Source organism: Mustela nivalis (genome assembly GCF_964662115.1).
Source record: "Mustela nivalis genome assembly, chromosome: 5".
Taxonomy (NCBI): Eukaryota; Metazoa; Chordata; class Mammalia; order Carnivora; family Mustelidae; genus Mustela; species Mustela nivalis.
The window spans coordinates 14,760,125-14,783,234 of record NC_139024.1 but is presented as its reverse complement, the minus strand read 5'-3'; the positions used below and the strand labels follow the sequence as shown (position 1 = coordinate 14,783,234).

At 39.2% G+C, this 23,110-nt stretch overlaps 1 protein-coding gene across 18 annotated transcripts in view; it reads left to right on the top strand.

The window, feature by feature from the left end:
• ESR1 (estrogen receptor 1) overlaps window positions 1-23,110 on the top strand; it is a 413,977-nt gene that overhangs the window by 143,221 nt on the left and 247,646 nt on the right. The window lies entirely within an intron of this gene.

The following is a 23,110-nucleotide window of genomic DNA, read 5'->3' as shown; positions in this document are numbered from 1 at the left end:
TGCAGCTTCTCCCTTCACCTGCCAGCTATAATTTACTTCTACTCCAAGAATGTCTATATTGTTGCATTTTAGGGGATGCCCTGGGGAAACATCAATCATTTCTACTACCTAAACTATTTATGCTAAAGATCCTTTGTCTGACAGGAGTGGCAGTCTGACAGGAGTTTAGGTTGGGTGAACTTTGTCTTGGTCCATTTTTTAAATTTATTTAGCTTGGTCCATTTTAAGAACAGTCTTTTGGACAGTAATTGCTTTCAACATCTTTTAGAAGTCTTCTGTAAGATTTGCACTTTTTTGTTGGATTTTTAAATAAAATTAATTATATTCTCTGATAGTAAATTTTTGTTTCTATACATGTATATGTACCCACACAAAGAAATAGAAATATAAATAAATACACCCATGGATATGTATATATAGACATATCTGTGTATTAAAGCAACATAGATTATTTGATTTTACCAGATGATACTATCTTAATTTAGAAAGATGATATTTCTATTTGGTTTTGGTTAGCATAAGCCCTGAAAAGTTTTTCAACAACTCTCTTCACTTGTGATATTTCTTTTGTTTACTTTTATGTATTCTAAAATAGCATTATTTTCACCGGCCATTTTCTCTGGTATTGACAAATCATCTTACAGAGGTAGATTTAGTGAACAGATTCAACTACAAGCTCTCACAAGTCACTTATCTGAGATTGAGCTCTCTCATCTGTAAAAATGATTGAGAGCAGTGTTCAGCAACAATGCTTTGTTTTGTTTTGTTTTGTTTTGTTTTGTTTTGAAAAGGCCAGACAGTAATTGTTTTAGGCTTTATAGTCTTTGTTGCAACTACTCAGCCCTGAGATTGTGGCCTATAAGGAGCAATAGACAATATACAAGTAGGTGGGTGTGTACCAATAAAACTTTATATACAAAAACAGACTAGAACTGACCAGAAATGGCCTGCAAGCCATAATTTGCTGACCCTTGATTTAATGTATATAAAGGGAATAGATTGTTTCTAAATCTAAAGTTTTGACAACTCATGTTATTAAAAACTTATTCTGTACCTGTGTAAGATGTTAAAAGAGAAAATATGTGTAAGATATAATCTATAATCTCATGAAATTTGGAATTTATTTGGGAAATTTACCAGGGAGGCAAAGGTACTTCTTCTTATGATACAATTAGAAAGTAAGTCAGTATAGATAAAGTGCTATTATATGAGGAAAATAATAGATGGGTATAAGAAAATGAATATTTTTAGTTATGAAAATCAAATTACTAAGATTAAAGATAGAAAGGACCTTTCTTCAAGGAATAATACCAATATGCTCACAAATTATTTTCATCTTATTTGTTCAGCTTTGAAGAGTATACTGTATAACTTCATATCAGACTGAGTATTATCTCTGAACATTAAGGCATTAGAGAAAAAAAACACAGAAAAGAAGAAAAATGCCTTTAAAATAGTGAAGGAAATGTGAGCTAATAAAAAATATTTTATGGGTATGGCATTATCTCAAGTTCAAATATTTAGAAACTTTCTATTTACTTTTTGATGATTAAAATATATATCTTATCTCCTTCTTGTATATACAGACCAAATAGTAGGATTTCATTGCACAGTAAATTATATTATCTAAAATTTTACTGTATATATGTTGTATAAACTACAATTTCCTCCTGGCTTCAGAAACTTCTTATCATAGTATGAAGTCACCTATATAAACTCTGTTAAATGAGGTGAATATTGAGTCCACAGTTTTGGAAAAAGCATAGAAATGAGGCAGAGATATTAACGTTAAGAGATGGGGGAGACCTTAAAAATAATTCAGTTTCTTAGTTCACTCATTTATTCATTGATTGCCTCTACTAGGCAAAGCACTGTGAAAGACCAGGGACTCAGCCTTAATAGGTAGTGGGAGAGTTGTACAAATCAACTGGCAATTAAATGACAGTGTGACAAGTGCCAAGATAAGGGTGAGTGGAGGGTGTTATATAGGAGTCCAGACCTCACTCAGTCTTGGTGGGGCTTGAGTCAGGCTCCAAGAAGGTTCCCTGATTCAAAATTAAGTCTGGAGGATGAGCTGAATGTGCAGAATGAAAGAAGTCAGGATGAAGGTTCATACGAATGAGCATATGAGCAAAGACCTGGAGAAGAAAGGGACGTTGGGGAGTTCTGTGAATAGAAATTAACGAAATTAATTGACATCAGATCAAACAAAGACATTCTTGGCCATGTATTTATTCTTAGATTATGTAAAAATAATGTAGTTTATTTCCTTTTTACTTGAATGGCATTTCTGTGTATTTGGTTTGTGCATATAAAAAGGAAATACCAGAGCAAGTTTAGTGGTTTCGTGTCTCATTTTCTCATGATAGTCTTGATAACATGCATCTAAAAAGTTTTACTGAACTTCTTTGGCTCTTTAAAAGTCACACTGACCCTCAAACCTATTTAAGGACAGTGAAGGGTCTGACATGCGGGTAGAAACTTCTGAAGATGCTGCAGCTGTCCCTGTTTTTCTTGTTATTTAAGAGGAGAGCTAGAAATAAGTATCCATCAGATTACTCTAGTGCTCTAAGTGTTTTAGTTGAAGAGGTAAAGTGTTTGATTTGAAAGCATACAAATTTTCATCCACTACTTAGTGTGTAAACTTGATTACTCAAGAAATTGAGTAATGGCCTTCAGTTGAACATATTCTTTTTTTTTTTTTTTTTAAAGCAAAGTCAAGGATGCTATTTAAGGGAGGGTAAAATGGTATAGTACATGAACTTGTTAATCATTGCAGATGGAGAAGCAGTGTTTCTGTTTTTTTTTTAAATTTAATTTAATTTAACTTTTTTTCAGTGTCTCAAAATTCATTATTTATGCACCACACCCAGTGCTCTATACAATACGTGTCTTCCTTAAGCAGCATTTTTAAAGATTTGTTGCAGAGACTTTGGATGAGTTATATAAACAGGTTTGTTTCAATAAACAGCTTAACAGCTAGGTGCCACCTTTGAGTATAAGTCCAAGGAAAAAAAGACCCCACTGAGCTCTCTGCTTCTCTGACATTATTATTTCAAATGGTCATGAGTGGAGCCCAAGCCTATCTGTATACCACTAGCTATGCTGCCATTTCATATTATCTCTCTCAGGTGCACAAAGAAGATAACTAACATTAGATCAAACAGACATGGCCCAGACAGGTGTTGACTTAAAGCTTAGTTAAGACCAGAAGGCCATCGGGGTGGTATCATGGTAGAATCTGGTTATAGTTCAAAGCAGTGAGGTATTAGGTCCAGGTAACTGGATAGGATAACTGACAAGCTTTGTCCATGAGTCCTTGGAAAGCATCAGGGGTGGGGTGGTTGGGGGGTGAGACATTCAGCACCCTGGATAGCTCCTGCAACAGTATCTCGGAGAAGCACAGCCTTACTTTCTGAAGAACCTTGGCCCATTTACTTGGCTCCTTCCACTTTGTAGAGCTGTATTAAGAGAGAACTTAGACCTTTTGTGCTTAGGAACTCACCCTTGTTTTTCCAAGAGGGCTTAGCTTTTACATTTAGTTTCATATTTCTAATCACCTTCTGGCTTGACACATGTACCCATGCCTGGAAAAGGCCAGCAGACGGGGGAAAAGTGATGGCAGCTCGCTCATTGTCTATTTCATCTCTGGAATTCTTTCAGAGGTACGGCTCAAAGTTGAGGTCTTGACAATATATGCACACAAAAAAATGAAATTTTGATCTCCATGTTCCACACTTGCCCCTATACCATCTGGTCTCCATCCAACAACAGGAGAAATCTTTTACAATATATTCATCAGGTCATATGACCTTTCCCTTAAGACACACTGTACTTCAAGTCCAGATTCCCTCCTATGGCTTATAATACTCTATAATCTCTTAGTCCTGCTTATTTCTCCCCCTGTTCATTATAATCCAGCCACACTGGCCTTCTTTCTCTTCCTCCAACACACCAGCCATGTTCCTTCCTCAGGACCTCAGCATATTTTTCCCTTTGCTTGCAACACCCACATCTTTACCTGGCTGGCTCCTTGTCATTCAGATCTCTGTCCAAGATCACTTTCTCAGAGAAAAAGATCATGTCATGTCATGTCATGATCATGTCAGTATATTCAGAGAAGTCTTGCGTGATTACCCTAGCCAAAGTAATCCTATAAATTTTTTCACTTAGGATTTATTTTTTTTCCCTACTCCATTACCCTTATTTTTGTTAAGGCCCTTAGACTCTTAAAGGAGTTCTCTTAATCATTCATTCAGCTGATGACTGTCTGTCTATACCAGATGTTGCTTCCCCATATTCCTGCTGGAACTTGGATGTAAGCTCAGTGAAAGCTGACTTTAAGTCTGATCTGCCCTGTTGCTCCAGTGCCTTTAGTGGTGTTGGGCACATCTCTGTTAGATAGATTAGGACAAGAAGTTGAAAGAATGGTAAATAAGATCTGCTAGAGGGCTGCAGAGAAGGAAGAGATTTCACTGGGTAGGCCTGGCAGGAGATACACTAATGCAAGTGGTAAATTTGACAGAGGCCTAGAAAGAAATGAAGGATTTTCACAGACAGCCAGCAGTTTAGAAAATAATTCCAGAATTGTGAAATAGCAAAAACCAAGAAAAGCTCAGGGAAAATGGGGTAAATAAGCCTTAAGAGAACAGAGGGTTCATTGTGCTCTCTCTGTCTCTTCATTTTTCCTCACCCCGCTTTTTTTTTTTTTTAAAGATTTCATCCATCTATTTGACAGACAGAGATCACAAGTAGGCAGAAAGGCAGGCAGAGAGAGAGAGAGAGAGAGAGAGAGAGGAGGAAGCAGGCTCCCCGCTGAGCAGAGAGCCCGATGCAGGACTCGATCCCAGGACCCTGAGATCATGACCTGAGCCGAAGGCAGAGGCTCAACCCACTGAGCCACCCAGGTGCCCCATCCTCACCCCACTTTTTAAAAGTAGGCATTCCCCAGCATCTACAATCTCTTCTCTCATTTCCCCATCCTTTTCTCCCACCAGTTTCCTAGGTGGTCTCATGCATATCTCTTTATAGGTTGAATTGTGCTTCCCCCAAAGCCATGTTGAAATCCTAACCCCCAATACCTTGGTGTTTCTGAAGAAATCACTGTAGATATAATTAGCCAAAGTCATATTGGAGTAGGGTGGACCCTTGATCCAAAAGGACTAGGACTGTTCTTATAAGAAGGGCATTTGGATATAGAGACAGAGAGGAGAAGGCCATAAGACCAAAGAGAGAGAGATAAGAGTGATGCAGCTACATGGCAAAGAGCACCAAGGATTGCTGCACAAATAAGAAGCTAGAAAGAGGCAAGAAAGTAGTGTTTCCCACAGCTTTCAGAGAGTGTGTAGCCCTGCTGACAACTTGATTTCAGACTTTCAGCCTCCAGAACTGTGAGAAGATACCTTATGTTATGTTAAGTTACTCATTTGTGGTCCTTTGTCATGGAAGCCCTAGGGAAACAGTATTTGAGACCTGAAGTATCACAACTATGCAGATTATCTCCCACATCAAGCTCTGCCTCAGCCTGGCTTCTCAGTGACGCCCCTGTGTCTTCATCTGACACTAGGCGCTCCTCCTGGTGAACGCTGCTGGTATCTGTTCCCTCAGGCACCCACCCTGAAAACCTTAGGGTCAGCTGTCTTCATCTTCTCACCCCGCACGTTTCCCATCAGAACTGTTGTGTAGGTCTGTTGAGACCACTTCTCTAATGTGCATTCATCTGATTCTTGCTAACTTTCCCTGGGATTGTTGCAATACTTTAATGTTTCCTTTTGGCTTCTCCTTCACTTAAACCATTTGCTTCATTTGACTTTCCAAGCCATTCTGCACACTACCAGTCTGCTAATGTTCTTAAGGCAAATCCCTAATCATGTCAGTACCTTGTACAGAACACTTTAATGACTTCCATGGCCCACGGAAGAGCCCCAAGACCACCACTCAAGGATTTCCAAGTATCTGTTTGTACTTTCAAAGTAAACATTTTATATCAGACTACTTGTTATGACTAAAATATGAGCATTCATTTCTCTGCTGGGAGTTACTTTCAAACCTGCCTGTAAAATCTCTTCCTATTCTAGTCAAAAGTTACTCTTATCAAATCTTCTCTGATGTTAATGCAGGGGCCACTCCACTCTCCAGTGGCCCTCTCTGTCTGGGACTGCAAGTATCGGTGTAGACAGATGGATCTTTCCCTTAATGAATGTGAGCACCTCACAGGTTAAGGCCCAAATCAAGGCTTCATACTGCTGGAGTCACTCAGTGAATTAACAAAAGTATGACATAAAGGTTAGGATCAGTTTGTGGGTCTCAGGCAACACAAAGCTATTACATTTTTTTTTTTCAGTCATGGGAGAGATAGGACAGAACACACTTTAATGAAGATTAACCTGCTAGAGGCATATTAGGAGAGACAGCAGAGAGAGAGAGAGAGAGAAGAAGCATATAGACTAAGTTGGTTGGTATACCAGTTGTCTGGACAGGCTAAAAGTCTGGAATTGTGGGTATTTGTGAAATGAGGAAAAAAGGGAATAGACTGAAGGATATTATAATGAAAGAATCTAGATTGTTTGAAAGTGATTCAGTATAGGATGTTTGGGAGAGAAGGAAGTTAAGAGGTTCATACACAGAGGGAAAATAATGGTGTCATCACCTGAACTGAGAACAGCAAGAGAAAGGGCAATCAGAGAGGGGTTGTGGTAAGTTCAATTCCAGATACTAAGTTTGATGTGATAACTGGGTGCCTAGATAGAATTACCCAGCAGCTACAGAGAGAGAATCCACACTCAGCAGACAACCCAGGGGTGGGGATTTGAATCAGTTCCCTACATTAATATTAAGGAAACTTGGTGAAGAGAACAGCTAACTACTTCCTGAAGGTTGCCCATTATTAATAGTGGGGAAGTAACTCTAGAAACTTCCTCTTGATTCTCATAATAATGTATTATGAGTTCCCTGCTTCTTACCAAAACCTTGTAAGAAACACTCTCATTATTAAAATTGTATGTTTGAGGCCCTTCTAAAGAAGAAAATCACAAATTAGCCCAACGGGCCAAATGCTGCTCTCTAGGAGCTTACAATTTAAAAGAGAACATGCTGGTTCCATCACATAGAGCTGTACAAATAATAAACAGCAGGAACAAATAGAAGCATTTTTATGACTTTCAAATAAAAAAGAGGTGGGTTTTTTTTCCCCCAAATTATTTATACTGTGGAAGTCCACAAGGATATTTTCTGACCCAAAGCTTGCCTAATCCTTCCATTATTTCTACTGCTAATTCTTTTTTTTAAAAAAGCTTTTATTTGCTTGACAGAGAGAGAGCAGAAGCAGGGGGAGGGCAGGCAGAGGGAGAGGGAGAAGCAGGCTTCCTGTTGAGCAAGGAGCCTGATGCAGGGCTCCATCCCAGTACCCCAGGATCATGACCTGAGCCGAAGGCAGATGCTTAATTGACGGAGCCACCCAGGTGCCCCTCTACTTCTAGTTTTTAAGTTCTATCTTGTAGTCACATGCATGTTGTACAACAGAGAAATAAGGCCAGTGAGGAGGAAGAGCAGAAGAGTTTCAGTGTGTACACATATAAGTATCATATAATTTTCAAGTTAAAGCATTTGTAATGAAACTTTTTGAAAGAAAGGCCTTACCCCCAGGTAGTAGTAAATTTGCTAGATGTTGGGCTCCTGGTTCTCCTCAGACAAAAAACGAAAGGCACAACCCTGAAGTTCAAGACCTGAAAACCTCCTTCCATGTGAGAATGTCCTTCTTCTTACCAGTTTTATGTGCTTGTTACTCTAATGCTGTAGTATGAATTAGATGTGTGCGGGCATGAGCACGAATGTCTTGGAAGAAGGGCTCAGAAAAGCAAAATCATAGTCATTTTACCTGTGAAATGATAGTGGCTCTTCTTTTTTTTTTTCCCTTTGGCAAAGTAATCGTTATCTTGGAGATAATTAAGACAAAATGCATCTGACAAATAAAATCAGTATAGAACCCCTATTTCTTGGCAGCTCTTGTGGACACAGCTGAAGCTTTCAGAGGTCTTTAAAAACCATGGCAACAAATGCCTTTGAAGGGTAGGCAAAGGTTCCAAATGTTTCTAATCGCTGGTGTTTTTTATGCTACCACTTCAAGCATTCTTCTCAATTTTTTGTTCGTCTGATTGAAATTAAATTTCCAATTTCCCTACTAAGTGGTTCTGTCCTGGCGATGGTGTTGACTATTTCCATTAAAGTGGTAGAGTTTGTGCCCATGTACAGTGGTTAAGCATATCAACAATTCCATTAGAAAGCCCTATTTCACACAAAATTTTGCACAAAATTATAGATAGCCTTTAATTGGCACATTTTCAAAGGGCATCAACTAGCTCTCACAATTATGTGCTGACATTGTTCATTCAAAACCTATCAATGGTGGCCTATGGCCCAATTCTGCTCAAATATCTCTTCCCTTCATAGAAAGCTGCTGTCAGTACCTTTAAAGAGAATGGTCCGTTTTTCTTTTCTTTTTTTTTTTTTTTCAAAGTTTTTATTTATTTATTTGACTTACAGAGTTCACAAGCAGAGAGAGAGAGAGGCAGAGAGATAGGATGTGGGTCCCAATCCCAGGACCCTGAGCCGAAGACAGAGGCCTTAACCCACTGAGCCACCCTAGCCCCCCAAAAGAATGACCTGTTTTTCTGATACTCATTCAGAGAAAAGTATGCTTTGAGATTGTAGGCTGCTCATCTCTGAACTGTATAATATACATTACTCTTTTTCAGATCTCTATATATACAGGTTATAGTGTAACCTGCTTGGCTGGCTTTTTGACTGAAAAATAATATTCAAGAAAAATCTACTTCATAGATATATTATCTCTTTCGTAAAATTTTTCTTGCCAATATGTTAATTCTCTGCTCACATGCAAGTTACAGAGCAGATTTGATTTGTTTTAAAGGAAAGACATACTTGACTTGAGAGAGAGCATAGTGGGGCGAGCGCTCCTATTATTCCTCCCCCCCATTTACATCTTCCTTTAACTGCAATAAAAGGAGATTTTATTTTTTCAGCAGCTAAGACACAAAGGGGAAAAGAAGAAAATAACTTAATTATTATTCATTAGTAACTAAAATATCTGTCTGCAATAGGTCCTATTCTATTTTCTTTGAGAGAGAGTGTATGGATTTAAAATTTTATCCAAATGAACATCATTTTTGTCTTATTTGTTTGGCAGTTTCAGAATCACGTATCATGTATTAGAAAGTACGGAGTGAATGGGTGGATTAATTTATAAATATGAATTTTTTTGTGATTGAGTCTAAGCACAATGGCTTTAAATAGTGGCTGTACCACCTTAGCATATTTCATTAAGTGATATGTACAATATTTTCTTTATATACCAGAGAAGATAAATTACACATTTAAAAAAAATTACACATTCTTAAAAGAATCAGATTTCATGATCATTTTGTTCCTTTGATACTTCACAGTTACTATTAGTAACTTATTATTCCCTTATTAAGGGAATTCATTTGACTATGGCATTAAGAGTGCATTTACCAAAACTGTTCACCAGGGCCATGGAATTCTACTTCATTCTAAGTGGCCCATGATTTGTTGTTGTGACATTTTAGTCACCGGTAGAGATGATTTTCTTCTTTATTTTGTTTTGTTTTTGTCTTGTTTGATTGCCAGCATGCTGATTACTCTAAGGATACCCTTCCCACTGCACAAGGGCCCATAGACCAGCCCTGTATTTTTTTCTACCTCATGCCCAACCCCTTGCACTGGCTCCCATGCTTATCAAGTTGATTTGCTCCATGTCCTTACCTCATGGGATTTGTGATTTCCTCCCCTGTGTTATCGGGTACATACCATTTCTCCCCTTCTCACCACCCAACCTGACTTCTAAGGAGTGTGGTCTCTCTTTTACAAGACTCAATCCTTGGTTTTCCTTCCCATCTTCTTCCTAGCACATGTCTATACACCCACAGACCTCCCTGCTTGAGTTCCTCACAAATGCAAAAATATATAACCCAGAGACCCTGAAATCCACTGGAGGATTCAGCTTGTGCACAAAAAGAAAGGTTAGAATAGTACATATATCACACCATAGAAGAGTTCAACCCAGCAACTGCAGGAAATGTTGCCAAGAAGAACACAAGGACAGAAGGGTCTTTCAGAAGATAATGTTAGGACTTGAGAGGAGAGAGCAGGCACAGTGCTCTGGAGTAAACTCAAAGATGTTGTGGAAAAGATGGTGCTTCAACTGGCACCTGAACCGAGGATGAGGAAGAGAATTCTACTTCATTCTAAGTGGCCCATGATTTGTTGTTGTGATTACATCCTCCCTTCTGCACGTTCAATGCTGTGGAATGTTCGTAGTATTTTAGAAGTGTGTGGGTTTTTTAAAAACCACATATTTTAAAAACCTATCCCATGTGTTTATCGGTACCTCTATTATTAGCAGTAAATCTATTATGTATCCAGAGGGTGATAATGCTTTATCCCTTTCCAGGATGTGAGTAATGGTTTATTTCAACTTATTTTCAAAGTTTGACATGAATGATCTTAATAAAAATCCAAAGATGGTTCTCTGTAGTAATATAGAATGCAGCTAATCTGGGGTAAGTGCATGTGACAGCTGATGTGGAGGTAAACAGTTGGTCCCATGCTAAGATGTATTTAGGGAGGCTCAGCTTAGACTTCATAATTTTTATGTTCATAACTTTCTTGATATTTTATGAGATATTTATGAAGGGATGTTTTAAAAAATGGCCAGAGACTTTTGCTCTCAAGAATTGACAGAAACTTTCCCAAAACGTGAACCATTAGTAGGAGATAAACTTAGATACATTCTTTAATTTTCAAAAGTGTGGCAGTAAACCTCATTTTGGAGAAGGAAGACAAGGGTTTGGCTAGTTTTTAATCAATTGTATATAGAATTTTTGAAGGGGTTCATTTCCCCTTCCTCCACTCTCTCTGTAATACTTACCTTAAGGTCGCCACTATTGATGTAGTGGTGTAAATGCATGTGATAATCGTATTGTATGACTGTAGATCCCAGAAATGGGCATTTTCCAGTTTGCTGCCTATTCTGCAAGTGTTCCTCCCTGAATTTTTGTAAGTCCAAGGGAAGGGAAGGAGAAGCAAAGTGTGTGCTGGCTTGTTTTGGGGCTTGGGGACCCTTCTCCTTTTTCCTGTTTTTGTTCTCACATCTGATTACTGAACCAATGAAGGGCATCAGAGTTACAATCCCTGATTTTGGATCCATTTTTCCTAGAAATCCAAATACTGTTAAGAGCCTTGTGGACCATTCATTGCTTGTAAAATGCTTCTTAATTTTTCTGAATACAAGATAGAAGAAATAGCTTGAATCAAAGGTTTCTTGTAGACACTTTCTTGTGTGTGTGTGTGTGTGTGCACATACACATAGGTTTGTATGTAATTATGCATATTCGTCTACATACCATATAGAGGAACAGGAATGCGTACAAACTTTGCACATATGTACTATAAAATATTAAACAATGAGGATCTCTGAGTGATAGAATTATGGCTAAATTGTATTTTTTGCTTTCGTACATTTTAATCTTCCTATAATAAGCATTTTCCACTTGTATAATAAAAACATGATTTTAAAAAGCCAGGCTGTAATTGATTAACTGGTTTCATACTAGTGTTTTCCTTAGTTTTTCCTAAGTAGAGAAAGATTATTTTGTGTCTAGCAAGTCTTCATGCTTTATTTCCAAAGTGTCTTTATTCTTTGTTTACAAGAGGCCAAGTCCACACTGAAATGTCACTTTCATCTTATTCTTCATGAACCCACGTGAAATGACATCAGGTGGACATTAGGTAGCGCCCACAAAATATCATTTCTTTTGAGATGTCGAGAAGCTATAACAAAGGAAGGGGAAGAGAGGCCTCGTGTATAATGAAACCACCAGGAACCTAGGTCATTGGAGCAGCTGGCCTGACCAGCAAGGATGAAATATTATCATCATGCAGACAAACAATGACCATTTATTCTAAACCATACATCGCAGGGAGCAGGAGCCAGCCTGGGAGGGCCTGGGTGTTACCAGTTTGTTGATTACTAGTTAGGTGCATGGTAATAGAACTGAAACCTTGCAAGAACCAGGAATTGCAATCCTGATGCCCAGAGGTAGAGGCTCTTAACTTCCTTTTCCTATTTCTCAAGTCCCACCGCCTTTAAGAGTCTTCTTTATAATCCCAAAGGATGTCTTCAGGGTCTTGAAATTTAGTCATTCAAGAGGAGTAGTGTTAGAATTTTTTTCCCCTTTGATCTAAATATGGCAGAGAGCCACTGAAATTCATGAAGTTCTGATTGGGGATGTGGCTGCATTGCTCAGTGTCCTAGCCTTTTGCCTAAGGCACTAGACTAAGTATGCATTAGACAGACATTTCCATGGCTTTTCAAGAATCAGGAGCACGTTAAAAGGGGATACAATTTGAGGATGTGCCCATGACAGTGGTTATACTTCTCCTCATTGTCCCCTAATTGAGTAAGCACATCTTGATAACATGCTTTCAGGAAAGGAGTGGTGCTTTCCAAAGCATTTGCCTCTTAAGTTTGCCATGCAGCCGATGCTCATTTGAATGGACAGCATACATTAGATCAGTCTGGAGACAGTGCTTGATTCTCACCTTGATTGTCTGCCCTGTGTCATTAACTCCCTCTTGCCAGCCGCCCCGAAGCAACTGATGAAATGAACTCTAGCAGTTCATTCTGCTCCCACTCCTTCATTTAGAAATTTTGTATTTTTTTTTTTTTAATTCTGAAAATAGTTGCATAGAAGGTAGGAAAGTCATTTTGAAGTGGCTGGAAAAATTGAAAGCAAAGATTATCTTTGACTATACTGGACTAATCACTGCAATGATTCTATTTTGTTTGTTCAAAAACACATCTAGCTATACCTGTAAGAGAGTCTTGGGACAGAAAGATTCCCAATGACAAGCAGCTAACACTGACTTCTGGGATAAACTTACTGAAGTCCCAGGGAGTTCTGAGCTCTGCCTTGGCTCCAGGATGCCCACATTCAGGGTCAGTAGTGCAAGTGTAGAACATTTTCTCAGGGCTCACGTGCCCCTAGGAGAAGCTGTTTCTTCTTTCCTCAGGGCAGAGACAGAATATTTTGTTGCATTAACTCTTAGAAATATCACAAATGTCTTAGTGATTTTCTTTTATTCTTTTGTGTGCGTGATTTTCTTTTTAGAGATAATAGATTTTCTCACTTGACTCTCATAATGCTGGACCTTCTTTATCCAAATGAATTTTAGTTTTGGAGGCCATTCTCTTTTTAAGCTCTTCATGTTCACCTCCTTGAGAAGGGAGCTCTTTTAAAATACTGCTGCTACTACTAGATCAGTCCCTTTGCTCTTGTAGAGTTTGCTTGGATGTGGCAAAAGCTGTCGGAGCCAAGGAACCATGGACACAGACAAGGTAAAGAAAGTTGGGTGGAACTGGGGAGCAGTAGACGATCATGGAATACGCAGTCTGGCAGCTGAAGTGGGCCCCACCCTCACCAGGAGGAAGGCCGCCTTGTGGGAGGAGAGGCAGCAGCTGATTGGGAAGTAGAAACCAGACAGCGAATCACAATAGACTGGATTTTGAAGGAGACGAAGAGGAGGATTCTGAGATGTTGAGTCAGGATGTGAGAATTTGTCTTTCTTTCTCTCTCTCTCTCTTTTTTTTTTTTAACTTTTTTTTTTTTTTTTAAACGATGCATTTGGACCACTGAATAACAAGACTGGGAGTCGAATTTGAGATGTGTCCTGCCCCACTACGCTGCTTTTTGCTCCATTCTTGTTTGTTTTTAGTATTTTATTTGTGAATTAATATATTACTTTCAATTGTTGCATTATCCCCCCTAAGGAGTTTAGCTTTTGTATTATAAGTAGAAACAAGATCACTCACACCGGATCTGGCGCACTCCCATTTAGGATTACCCTTCTGCTTAAAACTGTAACTGGATTATTTGTAGTTCATGGTATGAAGCCATTTAAGTATTTAATAGTATATTTAAAGTGAAAGAAATAGAAATTAAAGAGTGAATCACTTACCAAGAAATACCAGGTCAGGTTGATTTATTTTTATAAGACTTGGTAGAGATTTGTTCCTTTCTTTAAAATCAGCTTTGTTTCAATTACCATTTAAGTGGAGTGAACTATTATAAAAAGGCATATGAGTCAGGCTACAGTAGCATTCTTCCAACGAAGTCTTTACAGGAGCAGTCATTATGGGGCTCTCTGCTTTGCACCTGCTGATCTGGCAGGAGATCCAGAAGGGGTCAGATAAACAAGGCTTCATGTTCATCAACCTTTTACTTTTTTCTTCTTTCCCTTGTTTTCCCAATTTTCATGACTTATGGTACACAAAATAGCATGATTGTTCTTTACCCTCAGTGTATTTTTCACATTTTCAATCCAGGTCATAGTTTGCCGCAATCTGCCCTATCCGTGTCTGTCATACCCGAAGTCCCTGAGCTTCCATTTCCTCAGTTATAATGGCACAGTGATTTTTACGTTGCTGGACTGATATGGTGGTTAGAGCTTATGCTTAACCTGTAAAGAGCCATCATCATTCTTTCCTCCTATTGGTTCTATCAAGCTTCCTCTAGGGTATGTCTCTACTCTGAGGCTAAGTAGAGCAAATACCTTAACATTTCATTATTTTGCTTCTAAATCAATCTTTCTCTTCTTAAACATACATTTCTTTCTTGTAGCCAGCACCTGAAAATTAGTAACATCTCCACTACAAAACCCACAGAAGAGAGTCAGGAATTTGAAAACTTCTCTGTGGATGCCTGCCTCTTACCTCTGCTTCTTTTTCTTATTTAGAATGTTGGTGTGCCTAGGTGGCTCAGTTGGCTGGGTGTCTGACACTTGATTTTGGCTCAGGTTGTGATCTTTGGGTTGTGGGATCGAGCCCTGCATCAGGCTCTGCTCTTAATGGGGAGCCTGCTTCTCTCTCTTTATCCCTCTCCCCTACCCGCTCCCCTTGCACATGCCCTCTCTTTAAAATAAATAAATAAATCTTTGAAAAGAAAAAGATCTTTGTAAAAAGAATGTCAAGCTAGGGTGCCTGGGTTGCTCAGTCAGTTGAGTACCTGACTCTTGATTTCAGCTCAGGGTCTTGATCTCAGGGTCGTGAGTTGAAGCTCCATGTTGGTGCTACTTAAAGAGAGAGAGAGAGAGAGAGAGAGAGAGAGAGGGAGAGAGAGAAAGTCAAGCTTTGGAGAACCCAGTGTATCCTTGGGTCTCTCAAAATATCAAGTATATGTATCCTTTGTTTTCTGAAAGTTCATGTTAAGGCACTTTACTTTTACAACAAACCTACATTAGTAATAGCTTTTATTGTAAAAGCAAAATCCTCTTCAGATTTTTTTCAGTTGGCAAAAGCAGGTACTAATGTATGTCTTTCCTAAAAGCCATTTGGCCTTAATGTAAACTTTTAGAAAGCAGGGTATAGTCTTTGCTTTATACCATTTTTCTCAAAGAGGGTTTCATAGGAATGTTCTACTGTTGGATGGGGAGGGGGCAGAAACATTTGTAGCTCCTTGCATATAGTAGAGACTCAAAGTTGCTTGAAGGAATGAATTTTTTTTTCTTCTACATCACTTCTTTTTGTAAAAAATGTATCTAGTCTTCCTGGGTATTTACCGCAAAGATACAGATGTAGTGAAAAGAAGGGCCATCTGCACCCCAGTGTTCATAGCAGCAATGGCCACGGTTGCCAAACTATGGAAAGAACCAAGATACCCTTCAATGGACGAATGGATAAGGAAGATGTGGTCCATATACACTATGGAGTATTATGCCTCCATCAGAAAGGATGAATACCCAACTTTTGTAGCAACATGGACGGGACTGGAGGAAATTATGCTGAGTGAAATAAGTCAAGAAGAGAGAGTCAATTATCATATGGTTTCACTTACTTGTGAGCATAAGGAATAACACAGAAGACATGGGGAGATGGAGAGAAGGGAATTGAGGGAAATTGGAAGGGGAGATGAACCATGAGAGACTATGGACTCTGAAAAACAATCTGAGAGTTTTGGAGGGGTGAGGAGTAGGAGGTTGGGGGAGCCTGGTGGTGGGTATTATGGAGGGCATGTATTGCATGGAGCACTGGGTGTGGTGCATAAACAATGAATTCTGTTCTATTGAAAAGAAATTAAGTAAAAAAAATCCTTTAAAAAAAAAAGAACAAATATAATGCTTAACTTGCATTGTATAGAATTAGAGGCAAATACTTTTTAAATTAAAACTTGTTGGATATATAGATTATTGGGATAGACTTTATCTTATGGTTCGGTGAGTTTAAATAGTCCATTTTAAACCTTGTCATGTCTTTGATAGTGACACCAAAGAATAAAATCTCTTTCTATGAAAGCATAGAAAGGAGCGGGCTCTGCTTCCAAATTAGCCTAGAATTTTTTTAGTAAATTAGAAAAAAAAACACTTCATAATAGCCTTTATAATTGCCACTTCAAAATGGGAATTTGGAGTGACACCAAATTATTAATCAGTAGAAAAGAGTAGATTTCAAAAAGGTAATTATATCAAATTTAACACCTCTTGAAATATATTCTGTTAAATAAATGTAGTCCCTCTTCCCTGTTCTTATTTGTAAGCAATGTGGATAACTCAGGTGCCTTGAATCAGAAATCAGAGTATGATTGGCTTAATAGTTTGGGGCTTACTTCTGGCCATAGATGACTTTTGTCCTTTATCTTCTTGGACACATTGTCTTTAAAGCCCAAAAGTGAATTATTAGTGTAGTTTAACTCTTCTCAGGGAAGCATGTTATGACTTCCCGACATTCCTGGACAGTTAGACTGTAATTCTTGGTTGTTTGAAAAGGTGTTTGAATGTATTTTAAGAAGCTCGAATAAATGACTATTTTTCTTACAGTTTTGCTTGCTTTTTCAAGCACTAGAATAGTTTCCAGCTCTGACAATCAGCCGTATGCTGACTGGAGTGAATTTTTTTGACATGACGAAGTGTTTTGGATGATTGACACTTGACTGCATAAATGTAGCCTTACAGGTTATATGATGTGAAGAGAATTGGTTAAATGTAAACAGGGATTATTTAACTACTAAGAAAATGATAGGTTATTATAGATTGATTTGAGGGTATTGTCATTCAGGGGCTGTCCTTACAAATTAGAGCTTTGCTGATCTGGAGACTTAGTATCTAATAATAATGATGGCTAATGTTTAATGAGCCTTGCGCCAGGCTTCTTGTTTTGGGTTTTATATGGATTATGTCATTTAATCCTCCCCCAAATTCTAGGAAGTTAGTTCTACAATTGCTCCCATTTTGTAAGTGAGGAAATGGAGGCATTTAAGAAATAAAACCAGTATTCAACCCAACTAGTTGGAGTACAGAATCCATTGGTACATGTTGTGTTCTGTTGCCTCCCTCAAAGAGGAATTCTTCTAAAATGGAGTGAGGGTTGCTAGTGTAGCTGGCTCTTAATCCCACTAGGCATAAAGCAAGAAGAGAGGGGCACAGAGTAGTCTGGGACGAGTCCAGCTTGCCAAGGGGAACAGGGCTGTTATGATGCATGGGGCAGAACCCCCCCCCCCACCACCATGTGCCTCCTTCTGTCCTACTTGGCAACTTGACGACTTCACCCTCTATATGGAGAGGAGAACTTGGTCCCTCAAGGGATAAAGGTTTGGGTCAGAGGAAGGAGTGCCAGGTCTAGCAGGGGCAGAAGGAGAGTCACAGGTCCTCATGATGACTTTGGGACAGGAGCAGAAACAGACTGGAGCTTCTGCCTTTGGCTTGGGCATCTGCTACTTGTTGTTAGCTGGAGTATCTGCAGGTCAGAAAGCACAGCTCATGCTTAGCCATTTTTCTATTCTCTATGAAAGAAATGTGGTAGTCTTGCCTTGCTTAACAAGGTTCTGGTGGTTAAGTTTATTACTTAGTCCAGAGGTTGTACAGTAGAGAGAAATAACTGCTGGAGGGGTGGTAGCAGAACCAGAAAAGGAATTAAGATTGCTAATGCCAGGCTGGTTTTGGTTAGACATTCTTAAAACGCTTTTTAAATTATTATTTTGATTTTTATTAAAAAACACTATGAGTACACGTTAGATGTTAAACAGTTCAAGATGGTACATGATGCAAAGTTAAGGCCTTCCTCTGGTCCCATACCAAAATCCATTCTTCCTTTCTTGATAGGTAAACACTATTAATAGTTTCATCCAAAAATTGCATATATATACACACATAGGTATATTTTGGTTATATAAGTGGTATTATATTCTACACTTTATTCTATGAATAGCTTTTTTTTCTGAATAAAATATGTTGGAGATTTTTCCATATTGGTACATATAAGTCTCATTTTTTTAAATGGCTGTATTTTAGTCCATAGTAATACATTCTGTTGGCACAAAGTTTTATGGTTGACCAAGTGTTTACATATATTATCCCTCTGGGCCTCATAGCAGCCACTAAGGGAGGTATCAAAAGGCCCAGAGGGGTTGCCTGGTCAGCTGGGAGCCCATTGAAGCCTTGGACTCAAACATGAGTCCAGTATTCTGAGCTCTGGGCTATTCCCCTAATACCCCATATTCCTTCCATTTAGTGCAGCAAGCACAAATGGAGATTGGCTCTTCAGTAGTAAAAAACAAACAAACAAACAAACAAACAATCTAGAATCCCAGGAAGCCATTCAAAAAGGAAGTATGCTCTTCAGGAAGGTGAGAAAAGAGAATAATCAAAGTTCAGAACGAGAATGGGCTCTTCTTCCCTTCCCTTTTGTAGATGAGAGCATGGGGCCAAGAATCCAACAGCTTAGCTGGTTCAACACCCTCAGGCCATTTTCCTTCCAGAGGCTAGTTCTCAAGGTTGGTGGAGGGGGGCAGGAGACTGTTGACTTTTCCAGGCTCTCTTGTTTTTATTAGCTGGAATGGGGTGTAGACAAGCAGATAGACTGCAGAGTCCAAACACCCTTGAGAAATGAGAAAACTCCTTTCTGAGCATTGTGGAGTGGCTCTCCTGAGAGTCCCCTCATGGGGAGTCTGGCCACATAGACCTGAGCTGTCTGGACACCCAGGAAGTGTGGATATACTACATTCCCACACATTCATTTACTGAGTATCTAACATGCATCTGGATCTTTGCTAGGCTGCAGGGCTACATGTGAGTGAAACTGTCCCCAGCCACAAGGACAAGAAAACATGTGAGAGGATCTGTGCTACTTTGGGTCAAATTCACCATGCAAATAAGGATAAATAAGTACAAAACAGTTGTCTTTACGTGTAGGTTTACTTTTATCAAACAACCTTTGTGTAATGGTTCATTGGCGATACAATGAATGAACCCAATTGTTCCTACTGGTTGGTAGAATTGTTACTCAAGCTGAGAATATAGACTGGTGGTTATTTCAAAGTCTGACAGACTTGTTTGGCTGATTTCCTCATTTTCAAAATGGACTTAAAGATAAAAAGAGAATAACTGAATTCTTCTTCAGATATGCTGGAGGAGTCTTTCGACCTTGAAACAGAAGTTCCGGGGCGCCTGGCTGGCTCAGTGGGTTAAGGCCTCTGCCTTCAGCTCAGGTCATGATCCCAAGGTCCTGGGATCGAGCCCCGCACCGGGCTCTCTGCTGGGCAGGGAGCCTGCTTCCTCCTCTCTCTCTCTGTCTGCCTCTCCACCTACTTGTGAAATCTCTCTCTGTCAAATAAATACATAAAATCTTTAAAAAAAAAAAAAAAAGAAACAAGTTCGTCTTCTTTCAGGACTTGAATCAGGATGTCTGGGAGGAACTTCACGAGGGACTTCATTTGGGGGGCTCCTGAAGAAGGATGAAACCCCTTATTTAGCATTTGGGTGGCCAGAAGCTTAAAGGACGTTCATATTCCACACCACATCAGATCCGAGTAAACGCCTCCTTTCCCTTCTCTCTGAAAGCTCTGCACGGATAGTGCAAAAGTGTGTGTTGGGGGACATTGTGCTTCTTAGTGACCCGTGGAGTCCAGGACGCAAGCACAATGCAGCTCAGGGTCTCGGAGTTTTGCCCTCTTGCTCTGTTTCCCCTCTCCCCCATTCCCCCTTACTTCCTTGGCTTTGGATAAGAACACGTTGCAATAGTGTCTACTGCTTTTGGACACCCGTGTCTGGACATTAAATGACTCTAAGTTGAGAGAAAGCTTGGGGAACTCTCTGGAAACAGTTGAACAGACCAAAGGAGAGGGGTCCGGAGGTGAGCTGAAGGCTGCCTGGCATTGAACTACTCACACTGGTTGTCACACTGCTCTCTTTTGTGTGATTCTTATCTATTGTCCCAGAAGAAGCAATTTCAGAAAGTCCTTTTCTGGGCTGTAGAACAGCCCTTGCTTATTTGTTGAACCTTCAGAGGCATTATTGAAAGTGGTTCATTGTCTCTGGTGTATTACAGTGAGATGGTGGTCACTGATTTCATTATGTTTTCCTTTATTGCAGCTGTTGGTTTGATCCTGGGCCAGGTGCTTAAAACAATTGTGGTTTTGCAGATGGTAAGGAAGGCTGGACGGGGAAAAGGGATCCTGTTGTTACCCTGGCCGAAATTTTTAGCAGACTGGAGTCTGACAAGGGCAAATAGAGTATTTCCTCTTCATTTTCATTTAGAAAAAGAAACTTTTCAGGACAATTATCCTTCTTAGAATTCCTTTAAATATTTTTTCCTTTAAAAATATCCTTAGATGCAAATAATCTTTTTATTTCCCTTAAAATATGCCAGAATTGGCTAGCTGTAAAAATGTAATTCGGGCTGCATTATTAAGGCATGCCGGTTTTATTTGCATGCCATGACATACAGATGTGGTTATGAAATAGTTCAAATCATGGCACATTGAATGTCCTCACTGGATTTTTAGGAATGTGTTCATGGAGGCAGCCAAATTTTATTTCATTTTGTTTGGCTCATTGCACTGGCTGTAAATCAGAGAATATTCACTTTAATATCTGAGTCAAAATTTATTTCCAAACATAATACTGCAGTTGTTCTTGTACAGAAAGTAAATTTCTTATTTATTTCCCTAATATCTTGCCTTCTACTCTCTCCTTTTCTATGTTATGTTGGAATGTGCTGAAAGGTCTTCCAGGGAGATTTTGATAAAATACGCCATTATCTACTGCTAAATATATTTCATGTGGTTCATCTCGCATTTCTTTAATTTTGGGAGTCTTTGGAATCACAGGTTCTGGAAATAATTTCATTGCTGCTTCTGAAATGCCCTCCTGATGTTGTAATATGTTAATTATATTAGGGAGAAACGTTTTTATTATAATTTAAATTATAACAGTATTTAAACAACTGGCTAGTTGTAGGTATCATGTTCTTTTTTTTTTTTTTAAGATTTTATTTATTATTTATTTGACAGACAGAGATCACAAGTAGGCAGAGAGGCAGGCAGAGAGAGAGAGGAAGGGAAGCAGGTTCACTGCTGAGCAGAGAGCCAGATGCGGGGCTCGATCCCAGTGAGTTCATGCCCCGAGCCGCAGGCAGAAGCTTTAACCCACTGTGCCACCCAGGCGCCCCTCATGTTTTCTATGTCACCAGCCCTGTGGTGCTATTCCTGGAGTAACAGGACTTGTGAATGAGGCTGACCTGGGCTTTGATCATGTACCTGCCTCTTGTAGCCAAGTGACCTTGAACAAGTTAGTCTCTTGGGGGTCTCAGTTTCTGCTTGAATGACATGGGAGTTACAATGACCTGACTTGTCCATTGTGATGTTTAGATGAGAAAGAGAGCTAAAGTAACCTGGCAGGGTGCCTGGTCTGTGGTGAGCACATGGCCAATACTGCTGGCCCCAGGGGCACTTTTTTTTTAGAGGGAATCTGAATAGGTCCACTTAAAATTCACGTCTTTGATTCCTTTTCCCACCCTATCTCATGGAGATGCTTCTTATATCTCCAGCTTCATTTTAAAAGGTTGTGGTAAAGTACACATAATGTAAAATTTCCCACTTTAATCATTTTTAATTTAGTGGTATTAAGTGCATTCACATTGTTGTGCAACTATCACCACTGTCCATCTCCAGAACTTTTTCATCATCCCAAATGGAAACTCTATACTCATTGCACAATAAATTCCCCATTTCCCCCTTCCTGCTTCTCCTGATAACTCCTATTCAATTTTCTGTCTCTGTGAATTTGACTATTTTAGGTCCTTCATCTAGGTGGACTCATACAATATTTGCCCTTTGGGGTCTGGCTTATTTCCCTCAGCATGTCTTCAAGGTTCATCTATGTTGTAGCTTGTACCCAAATTTTATTTCTTTTGAAGACTGAATAAAGCTCCATTTTATGTATTTACCATATTTTTTATCTATTTGTCTGTCAATGGACATTCGAGTTGTTTCCAGCTCTTGGCTGTTGTGAATGCTGGTGCTATGAACATAGGTGTACCAGTATCTGTTTGAGTCTGTGCTTTTAGTTCTTTTGGGCAGATACCCAGAAGTGGAATTCTGGCTCATATGATCTCCAACTTCATTTTGACAAGCCTCCCAGGCTTTGGGACTACATTTATAATAATAGTTTGTTGGGTAGTTGCTTGCTTGTTGGGTAGTTGTTGTGTTACTGAAATCTCAAAGACAACATGTTTCAGAAGTTTCTACATATCTTCTTCCCACCCCACTCCCAAATCAGATCCTCTTTTTGATTAATGATAAGAATAACTTTTGAGACATCCTGACACAAGCTACCAGAATCTTGGACCTCCTTTTCCTCCTGTTCCTCCTTCTCTAGCCCTAAGAATTTGGCAAAGCTAATTTAAGTTTTTTTTTTTTTTTACCTCTTCTCTCTGTCTTGTCTGCTCTAATATTCAGAGATGATTAATGCATATTTTGGTCTTTTTTCCATTGGCATTACCTTGAACATTTTTAATCCTTCATTTTCTAATGAAAATCCTATATTTTGAACTCTCATTTCCATAACAAATTCTCTTCGGACCAAGTTTTGCCCCTGTGGACCCGAGTTTTAGGGTCTGGGTATGGCAGCCATTGCTTTGGGGTCATCATCTTCTCAGTCAGGACTTCCTTTATAGAACTCCAACCTGCCCCCTCCAAAGGCCCGTGTTCCAGATGGGATTGGGGGGTGCAACATAGAGCTTTAG